The following is a 12073-nucleotide window of genomic DNA, read 5'->3' on the forward strand; positions in this document are numbered from 1 at the left end:
AGCCTCCCCAAGAGCAGCCTGTGTAAAGAATCATTTTTGCCAGGGCTCCTCCCGCTGTGTCTCACTTTCACCCACAGAGCAGGGGGACTTGTCTATAAGTTTTAACCCTTTTTATCTTTCTGAACATGAAACATAGAATAGACATTTGTTTTAATGAAACAAAGACAGACAATGACACACGTGGACAAATTTGGCGCCAAGGACTCACAATAGACAAAGAAAGTATAACCAAGAATCTCTCCTGTAGGGGCCAGAGAGTTCTTTCTCTTTTGCTAACACACCGCGGAGATCAGACAATTGTTTTAGCTATTTCTCTGCCAATGGCCATGTTACTTCTTGTTAACTCAGGATATTCTACACAGTAGATTCAGTCCAAAATAACGTCAGTCACAGTCCAAAAACACACAAACAGTTCATCAAGAAAACAGAAAAAAACGCAGTCAGTTCACCCCCATCACAGGCGGTGGATATACCAGGTACAGACTGTTCTCGCCCCTGTCACAGGTGCAGAGACGGTTTACACAATCAAGACATGAAAGACTGCTGGTGAGAGAACCTAATAACCAGATGACATGGCCAGCCCATGCTGGACCTAATTGAACAGATTTCTTACATCACCAGCAATGAATAACACAGAATTGGACACACACACACAGCCACGAGAGCTTCAACAGACACTGCCCCAGGTGGCGGTGGCCAAAGACCACCTTCAGACAGAGAAGGGGTCATTTCTGACCCTATCTCTCATACAAACGTACTCCAGAGTGTCTTCTAGAGAACTGTGGCCTGCAGTGTGCCGACACATCTGTCCCACTGCTTCCACTTCCCACGAATTCCCTCCCGGAATTCATAACCTGACCCTCTCTCAGGGTCTCAAACTGCCCTGCGTGGCTTGCCTGGTTCCCGCTCCTGCCACGAGCACAGAAACCAGACTACATAGACGGTCACCCTTGTCATGGGCACACAGAAACTTCACAAACACAGTACACTGCCCCACGCCATGGGCACAGACACCTCACAAGCACAAGCACACAGTCCATTGTCCCTATCACATCACGAGTAACACAAAACACAGACAAAACAACTACACAAAGAGACTAACCATCTTAACCGAGAAAGCCAACACCAATACAGAAAAACAGATGGCCAGGAGGTCTCTGACACCTCCTCCAGCAAGAGGACCACCACGTCCTCCCCAGCCTCTAGACAGGCACCCACCAGGCGTCCCTGGGGTCCCTTCCTCTCCCGGGACATCTCCCGGGTTGTGGCAGTGGTAACCATCCTAGCACATCTGCTGGTCACCCATTCGCCTCCTGCCGAGACAAAAGGTTTGCTGTCTCTTACGAGACAGAAACAGCTGCCAAGCCAAACCACAGAAGTGCACTTTCCAGAACTCCAAATGAGACGGATAGACACACAAAATGCACAAACAAAACCGCGGTGCCCTTACCTCCCAGTGGGGGTCTCAGAGATCAGGGTGGTCGCAAATCCCAGGACGAGCCCCCAATGAAGACCTCCGCAGAGGGGAGACCCTCACTCAAATCTCAGAAAGTCACGACCACCCAGTAATCTGCTCGAGACACCATGTACCGGAGCAATTGCGAGATTTATTAGGGCGTGACAACTAGCTGCCGGTCAATTCATATGCCCACGCAGGAGCTGAATTGACCCCGACAGCCAGATGGGTTTTTAAAGGGAAAAACAACAAACCATGGAATGGGGAGGGGAATGAGGAGTTGTTGAGGTGGCATAACATAAAAATAGTGGAACATTCCAAAGGAAACCAACCTACATGAGTCAGGGTCAGGTGAAAGCTCTCTGTATGCTTATCTTTCTCAAGAATGTGGTCCTGCCCTGTTACTTCGGCCTTGCCCTGTCACTGCGGTTCCCAGCTTGGTTCTCAACTTGGTTCTCAGCTTGGTTCCACCTAGTTCATTGCATTTTTTTCCTTTCTCTTTGCAGATAGGCCAGTTCCAGTAATGGTGACTGGTCTTTCCACATTCCTAACTTGCTTCATGGCTCGGATTCTCCATGTCTTCATAAAGAAAGCCTAAAGAATATTTTATATGTCTAAAAAGGATTCTATATACCCAGTATCTATAATTTTTCACTCTACAGTTGAGTTGCCCATGACAGAAAAGAGGAGAAATGCTTTGTCCAATGGGAACGTTCCTTTGGCATGACAGCCTCAGGGGATTCCCAAAAGCCCAAAACATTAAGCCTGACCACAGATTTTAAGATACTCTGGAAGCTTCCCTGTGGCTTTTAACTGGCTACTGCATTACCAGATTTTTTCTCTTTATTTTAAAGAGAGTCTAGCTAGAGGGTTTTCGCCAACACCTGTTGCGGGCTGTCGGGATTTAAGCAGAGGTTGGAGGAACCTTCAACCAACGCCATAGAGTAGCTCTGGCCAGGATGCATCAATTGTTCCCTTGGCTTATATAAATCCGAGCAATGGCTCTGACTGAAAATACAGGAGGAAGTAATAGATTGTTCATCTCCAGGATTGGGGGCTTACCTTCTGGCGGTATTAGTTCCTGTGGCGTTTTTCGAGCTCACGATCAGGGAAGCAGAACAGAATAGAGATGGGGTGCCCAAGTGCAGCTGGTGGCTTTGGTGCAGAGGCTTGACACAGAGAGTCCAGCTGTGGCTCTGGTAACGCCTCACAGGTTGGGTGGCTTGGTTCTTGTAGTCGTGTGGGTTTTCAAAGCCCCAGGCTGGGTGCCAGCTGTGGTTCAAAACTCGAGATGGTCATGGGCAGGGTTGGTATGCATGGACCCGCATGCAGAGATGCTGGTCCCGGGAACCGCGGCTCAGTCCACGGAACTCAGGATTTGGCTGCTCAGTCCCTGGGGAGTCGTGGTGTAGTTTGTGATCACTGGGGCTCAGCAGCGCTGCTCAGCAGTCCCGGGAACCGCGACTGTAGCAGAGAGAGAGCCCCACTGAGTCCTCGGGATGGCCTGTGAAGGACAAAGGGGGGCAGAGAGGAGAGTCCGCTTCTGCCCCTGCCACCAACACGTCTCAGCGGCGGTGGAGAGGGGGAATATGTTACAGCTCTTTGAAAAGTGTTACAGCTCTTTAAAGTGCCTTGGAGAGGCACTGGCTGGTTGGCGAAGAGGGGAGGGACCACAAAAGGAGCTCTCAGATGCCGGGAAGAATCTCACACATCCTTACTTTTGAGCTTGGCCTATATGTACAGTTTTGGGATGGGGTTAAGGTCTGACAGCAGGTAACCCCTATTGGCTTGGTCTGAGAGCTTGGGAATGCCTCATCTGCATGATAGTGCTACTCCTACATGATCAATGACCATGGACCTCTCTTTGGGAGGGATTGTGGAGAGCTGAAGCTGAGAGAGCTGGATATCTTCAAAGTCCTGAAGCACCTTCCGTCCCAGTGGCCTTCTTCGGGCCAGGGTTCCAGGGTTCTAGTGCTCTTCTACCAGGCTTTCCGGCCTTTTTCTCATAGCTCACTGCCCCCCACACACCCACTCATCATTATAGCTTTTTATTTTTACCTCATCATGGTAAACCTATAATTTCCATTTATAGTGGAATATTCTGCAGCCTCTTATTTTCGTACATTGGTCAGTTTTGGGTTTCTATGTTGATTGCCATCCTCTACAGAGGCTTCTCTAGTAAGAGTTGAGAGACACTTTAATCTGTGGGTATAATGGTAAGTCTAATTCATTATTTTAATAAAATAAAAATAATGGGATTTTATTAAATTTAAACAATTGTCAGTGGGGAAGTAACAGTATGGTACATGGCTTACCCAGAATGTGTATTTCATGTCCCAGAACATAAGAGAAAACAATATTTACATAACGTACGACCACTTATAATGTTTCCTCCCAGTATATATATACCAAAATAATTTCATGTTTATGTAACTGAGACCCTTAGTTGTCATCTTATGAACAAAGCATTCTTTCCAGTAAAATAATAGATACAGGAGTAATGGTCTATGCCTTTGGAAAGTGATACAACTAGAGTAGGGACATGAGGACTTTACTGCATAATGTAGCTTCAAGAAGTATGTTCTCTAAGTACTACCAAAGATAATTTTTACAGGTTTAGAAATATTGCATTCTTGTATATTTTTGATAAGTCTTCTCACAAGTATTTATTAGGCTAAAACTCGACCATAGTCATACAACATTAGAAGTTTAAGTACATACTTCATTTAATACTGGGAGAAAATAACTACCCAATCAGTGTCTCTTTAATTACACTCATGAAAATCTTAATATTTCTCTACCCAAAATTCAATTATTGTAAAGTTGTTACAGTTATCATCTAACAAATATAATTTGTAAAGGAAAACTAAAGCAAAAGATATGAAAAGACCCTAGTCTGAGTTACTAATTTTATCAGATAAGTAAGTATTTCAATGATGTTAGACATAATATAGATATATTATTTAATATTGTTGTCATTTACTATAACCTAAACAAGGGTTGTTTGTGATTGATTGCTTATTTTGTATCAGATAGTGCTAAATTTTAAAAATTTACAGCAATTAAAAATCACACTTTGTTTGTTCCATCATTAGATTCATAATTAGAATAAAAATAAACATACACCTACCTATTATAACTTAAAGTAACAACATCTCAGTCTGTGTAACATTTAATTTTATTAAATATATGCATTAGCCCTTTGTATATATAAAATATTTTACATTACTCCTAAGGTCATAAGTCCTACATATTAGTAGTTTGTAATTGCACAAAATTTCATTTTAGAAAACCAAAAATATGATTTATTGCCCATGCACATAATTAGAAAACCAAAGAATACTTAGAAACAAAGCATACTTAAACAAATAAATGTCTAAAAGAGGTTCACAGAGTCATAGTTGATTCATTTCATTCTATAGCCGTTTAACTATTATTTTAGAATTATGTGATTCATTAAAGGAAACAATATTCAGTAATTATAATTATAAGTGTAGCCTAGGAAATGATTGAAACAATGGAGACTTAGTCAAACTGAACTTATTATTTACCTAAATGTTTTTTACCTGTCAAATGAAACTGCTTAGGGCAAGGGCACTGAGCCATAAACTATGGAGACATGTGGCTCACAAACCTCTCACAAGTGGGCAATTATACTGCTTACTTGCACATGTTATTTCTTTTTAGAAACAAATCTTTAATATAGTGAACACAGCATCAAACACAAAGTTGAAAGTGAGGTCAGAAATCACAGTTTAGGTTATTGTTTCTGGAATCTTAACAAACTAATCTGACCACTTTCAGTGAAAACAAATAAAAATGATGGAAATATTTTTAAATATTTAGGCCACAATCAACACTAGAAAAAACTGTAACAAGTAATTCAAAAGCTAAGTAAAAATAATTGTGAACTAGAATCAAGAGAAAAATAAATTGATATTTAGTTTTCAAGTTAACAATATTGAGCAAACATGTAGTTCAGCTGTAGATTTCTCATCATCTCAGTACCATGGAGAGAATAGAAAGAGCAAAATATCCCAATAGAAAATTCCCTCAACTTGATTTGTAGTCCAAAGGAGCCTTACCTCCATATTAAAAAAATATAGAAACATATCTTGTTTCCTCCCAGTGTTCAGAACAATGTAGGGAAATATTTAAGTGAATTTGTATTAAGAACCAGGACAATTTGATGTTTGTTATTGGCTAGCTGTATATGGCTTTGATTATGTTTAAGTATGTGCCCTGTATTCCTGATTTCTCTAATACTTTTAACATAAAGGGGTGTTAAATTTTATCAAAGGATTTTTTAGTGTCTAATGAGATAATCAGTGATTTGTTTTCAGTTTGTTTACATGGCATATTACATTAATAGATTTTCATATGTTGAAGCATTCTGTTATAACTGGGATGAAGCCAACATGATCTTCAGGAATGATGTATTAGATGTATTAGATAAGCTGGATTCAGCTTATGAGTATTTTATTGAGTATTTTTGCATCAATGTTCATAAGAGAAATCGGTCTGAATTTTGTTTTCTTTGTTGAGTGTTTGTGAGTTTTAGGTATCATGGTGAACATTGCCTCATAGAATGAGTTTGGCAATGTTTCTTCTGTTTTTATTTTGTGGAATTGTTTGAGGACTATATGAATTAGCTCTTTTTTGAACCTCTGTTAGAATTCTCCACTAAAAACATCTGGCTCTGTATTTGTCATGCTCTCAACCATTGGACTTAGCAAGGATTTCCAAACAGAAGAGTTAGAGAAAGGACTGAAGGAGCAGAAGGGGTTTGCAACCCCATAGGAAGAACAACAATATCAACCAACCAGACCCCCTGGAGCTCCCTGGGACTAACCCACCAACCAAGGAGTCTACAAAGATGGCCTTGTCGGGCATCAGTGGGAGAAGATTCCCTTGGTCCTGTGAAGACTTGATGCCCCAATGTAGGGGAATACCAGGGACAGGAGGCAGAAGAGGGTGGGGGAACACCCTCATAGAAGCAGGGGGATGGGGGATGAGATAGGGGGTTTCTGAATGTGGGGGACAAACATTGAAAGGGGATAACACTGAAAATGTAAATAAAAATAAATAAGTAAATAAATAAATAAATAACATCTGGCCCTGAGCTTTTAGTTGTTGTTGTTTTTGGGAGAGTTTTAGTGACTGCTTGTATTTCTTTGGGGATTGTGGGGTGTTGAAATAGCTTACCTGACTTTATTTAACTTTGAAAAATGGTATCTGTCTAGGAAATCATCAGTATCAATAAGATGTTCCAATTTTGTCAAGTACAAATTTTTGAAGTAAGATTTAATGAGTCTTTGAACTTCCTCAGTGTCAGTTGTTATGTCCCCCTTTTCATTACAGATTTTATTTATGTGAATATTATCTCTCTGTCTTAGTTTGGCTAAGGATTTATGTAGCCAGTTGATTTTCTCAAAGAACCAGTTCTTTGGTTCCTTGATTTATCTATTGTATACTTTGTGTATAACTGATGGATATCTTCCTTGATTTTGATTATTTCCTGCCTTCTACTCCTCTTTGGTGTGCTTGTGTTTTTTGATGTTGTTGTTGTAGTTGTTTTGTTTTGTTTTCTGAATCTTTTAGGTGTACTTTTAAATTGCTGGTATTAGAACTCTCTAATTTTTTTATGGAAGCACTTAGTGCTATATGCAGCAAACCAGTAACCAAAATCAAACCAAATGGAGAGAAACTTAAAGCATTTGAACTAAAATCAGGGACAAGGCAAGGCTGCCTACTGCTATCCCCCCATCTACTCAACATAATACCTGGAGTTCTAGCTAGAGGAATAAGAAAACTAAAGGATATCAAGTGGATACAAATTGAAAAGGTAAAAGTCAAAGTATTGATATTAGTGGATTATATGTTTATATATATATATATATATATATATATATATATATATATATATAATCAACCCCAAAAACTCTACCTGAGAACTACTGTAGCTGAGAAACACCGAGCAAAGTGGTTATATAAAATAATTAACTCATAGAATTTAGTAGCCCTCTATCACACAAATGATAATTTGGCTGAGAAAGAATTTAGAGAAACAACACTCTTAATAATCGTCACAAACAATATCAAGTATCTTGGTGTACCTCTATACAAGCAAGTCAAAGACCTGTATGACAAGAACTTTAAGTTCCTGAAGAAATAAATTGAAGAAGATATCAGAAGATGGAAAGCTTTCCCATGCTCATTGATGGGAAGGATTAACATAGTGAAAATGGTTATCTTACCAAAAGCAATCTACAGATTCAATGCAATCCCCAGCAAAATTCCAACACAACTTTTATAGACCTTGAAAGACTAATATTCAAATTCATATGGAAAGACAAAGAGCCCAGGAATAACTGAAACATTTCTGAAAAATAAAATAATTTCAGGAGGAGACTCCCCTTTCCGCCCCTCCCTTGGTCCTTTTGGCTGGGGCAGACACCTAGCTGGTCTGCTCCCATGAAGACACCAGATCGTGAGCCATCCAAAAGTAACTAGTGCACTCAGAGCAAAGAAGGAACCACTGCACCCAGAGCAGTATGATTTCAGGATCACAGAGGAGGCCTGAGTCCCAGTAGTTCTTCCACCCAGGAGCTCAGGATCATGGAGACATCTAGACTCTCAGGAGTTCTGACACAAGCAAGATAACTGGAAAGACAGGCTCCAGTCAGAGACAGTGAGTGTGGGTAGCACTAGAGTTAACCAGATGGTGAAAGGCGCAAGCACAAGAACATAAGCAACAGAAACCAAAGTTAATTAGCATCATCAAAACCCAGTTCTCTCATCATAGCAAGCCCTGAACACCCAATCACATCGAAAAAGCAGGATTCAAAATTAAAATCACTTCTCATACTGATGATAGAGGACTTTAAGAGGGACATAAATAACACTCTTAAAGAAGTACAGGGAAACACAAGTAAACAGGACAAAGCCCTTAAAGAGAAAAAACAAAAATCTCTTTAAAAACTGAAAGAAAAAAAAACCAAACAGGTAAAAGAATTGAACAAAACCATCCAGGATCTAAAAATGGAAGTAGAAACAATAAAGAAATCTCAAAGTGAGAATATCCTGGAGATAGAAAGCCTAGGAAAGAAATCAGGAGTTGTAGACACAAGTAACACCAACAGAATACAAGTGATTGAGGAGAGAATCTCATGTGCAGAAGATACCATAGAAAACAATGAAACAATTGTCAAAGAAAATGCAGAATGCAAAAATCTCCTAACCCCAAACATCCAGGAAATACAGGACACAATGAGAAGACTAAACCTAAGGATAATATGTATAGATTAGAGTGAAGATTTCCAACTTAAAGGGCAAGTAAACATCTTCAACAAAATTATAGAGGAAAACTTCCTAACCTAAAGAAAGAGATGTCCATGAACACACAAGAATCCTACAGAACACCAAATAGACTAGACCAGAAAAGAAATTCCTCCAGTCACATAGTAATTAAAACATCAAATACACAAAACAAAGAAAAAAATACTGAAAGCAGTAATGGAAAAAGGTAAAATAAAATATAAAGGCAGACCTATAAGAATTATACCAGACTTCTCACTAGTGACTATAAAAGCCAGAAGATCCTGGAGTGATATCATAGAAACCCTAAGAGAACACTAATGCCAGCCCAGACTACTATACCAAACAAAACTCTCAATTACCATAGATGGAGAAACCAAGATATTACATGACAAAACCAAATTTACACAATTTCTTCCCACAAATCCAGCACTTCAAAGGATAATTGATAGAAAACTCCAACACAAGGAGGGAAAATACAACCTAGAAAAAGCAAGAAAGTAATCTTCCAACACCCCAAAAGAAGATAGCTACACAAACATAATTCCACCTCTAATAACAAAAATAACAGGAGACACCAATAATTTTTCCTTAATTTCTCTTAACATCAATGGATTCAATTCCCCAATAAAAAGACACAGATTATCAGACTGGATACATAAACAGGACCCAGAGTTTTGTTGCATATAGGAAACACACCTCAGTGACAAAGACAGACACTACCTCAGAGAAAAAAGGATGGAAAACAATTTTCCAAGCAAATGGTCTCAAGAAATAAGCTGGAGTATCCATTCTAATATCAAATAAAAATGACTGTCAACCAAAAGTACTCAAAAAAGATAAGGAATTACACTTCATACTTATCAATGGAAAAATCTACCAAGATAAACTCTCAATTCTGAACACTTATGCTCCAAATGCAAGGGCATCTACATACATAAAAGAAACTTTACTAAAGCTCAAAACACACATTGCACCTCACACAATAATAGTGGGAGATTTCAACACCCCACTCTCAGCAATGGACAGATCATGGAAATAGAAACTAACCAGAAACACAATGAAATTAACAAAAGTTATGAACAAAATGGATTTAACAGATATTTATAGAACATTTCATCCTAAAACAAAAGAATATACCTTTTTTTCAGCACCTCTTGGTACCTTCTCCAAAATAGACCATATAATTGGTCACAAAGCAGGCCTCAACAAATACAAAAAGATTGAAATAATCCCTTGCATCCTGTCAGATCTCCACAGACTAAGGCTCGTCTTCAAGAATGACAAAAACAATGAAAAGCCCACATACATGTGGAAACTGAACAACCCTCTACTCAATGATGACTTTCAAGGAAGAAATAAAGAAAGAAATTAAAAACGTTTTAGAATTTAATGAAAATGAGGACACTTCATACCAAAACTTGTGGGACTCCATGAAGGCAGTGCTAAGAGGAAAACTCATAGCTCTAAGTGCCTACAAAAAGAAACTGGACAGAAAATACACTAACAACTTGACAGCACACCTGAAAACTCTAGAACAAGTAGACGGCAGGAAATAGTCAAAGTCAGGGCTGAAATCAACCAAGTAGAAACAAAAAGAGCTATGCAAAATATCAACAAAAGCACAAGCTGGTACTTTGAGAAAATCAACAAGATAGATAAACCCTTATCCAGACTAACCAGAGGGCACAGAGACATTATCCAAATTAATAAAATCAGAACTGAAAAGAGAGACATAACAGAAACTGAGGAAATTTAAAAAAAAATCATCAGTACTTTCTTCTTTTTTTTTCTTTTTCTTTTTTTTTCTTTTTCTCTAATCGTAATTCATTCACACAGGGGTTATAAACACAGAAAGGCAGGATGTGGGGAAGGGAATAACACTGGAGTGTGAGTGTTCAGGGGGAATACAGATATCTTCAGAACCATATATCGGAAAGTACTACTAGCAGAAATGTTTAATATAACAGGAGCATGTTTTGTAAGAAAAAAAAAAAGAAATACATTGTGTTTACAACCTGACATGATGTAAGCTAATAAACAAGAAAGTTGTATGAAATAAAAAAATGTAAAAAAAAAAAAACAAACAACCTAAGCACCCTTTTAGAGCAATAGTGATAAAAACTACCTGGTATTGGTACAGAGACAGGCAGGAAGATCAATGGAATTGAATTGAAGACCCAGAAATGAACACACACTCCTATGGTCACTTGATCTTTGACAAAGGAGCTAAAACTGTCCAGTGGAAAAAGGACAGCATTTTCAACAAATGGTGCTGGTTCAACTGGAGGACAACATGTAGAAGAATGAAAATTGATCCATTCTTATCTCCTTGTACAAAGCTCAAGTCTAAGTGGATAAAGGACCTCCACATAAAACCAGATACACTGAAACTAATAGAAGAGAAGGTGGGGAAGACCCTCGAATACTTGGGCACAGGGGAAAAGTTCCTGAAAAGAACACCAATGGCATATGCTCTAAGATCAAGAATTGACAAATGGGACTTCATAAAATTGCAAAGTTTCTGTAAGGCAAAGGACACTGTCAATAGGACAAAACGACAACCAACAAATTGGGAAAAGATCTTTACCAATCCTACATCTGATAGAGGGCTAATATCCAATATATACAAAGAACTCAAGAAAGTAGACACCAGACAACCAAATTACCCTATTAAAAAATGGGGTATAGAGCTTAACAAAGAATTTTCAATGGAAGAAACTCGAATGGCCGAGAAGCACCTAAAGAAATGTTCAATGTCCTTAGTCATCAGGGAAATGCAAATCAAAACAACTCTGAGATTCCATCTCACACCAGTCAGAATGGCTAAGATTAAGAACTCAGGTGATAGTAGATGCTGGCGAGGGTGTGGAGAAAGAGGAACACTCCTCCATTGTTGGCGGGACTGCAAGATGGTTCAACCACTTTGGAAATCAGTGTGGCAGTTCCTCAGAAAATTGGACATAGCATTACCCGAGGATCCAGCTATACCACTCCTAGGCATATACCCAGAAGATGCTCGAACATATAACAAGGACATATGCTCAACTATGTTCATAGCAGCCTTGTTTATAATAGCCAGGAGCTGGAAAGAACCCAGATGTCCTTCAACTGAGGAATTGATTCAAAAAATGTGGTATATTTACACAATGGAGTATTACTCAGCTATTAAAAACAATGAATTCGAGAGGTTCCTTGGTAAATGGATGGAACTAGAAATTATCATCCTGAGTGAAGTAAGCCAATCACAAAAGAACACACATGGTATTCACTCACTGATTATTGGATATTAGCCCAGAA

Source organism: Grammomys surdaster, unplaced genomic scaffold, assembly GCF_004785775.1.
Source record: "Grammomys surdaster isolate TR1022 unplaced genomic scaffold, NIH_TR_1.0 125584, whole genome shotgun sequence".
Classification (NCBI taxonomy): Eukaryota; Metazoa; Chordata; class Mammalia; order Rodentia; family Muridae; genus Grammomys; species Grammomys surdaster.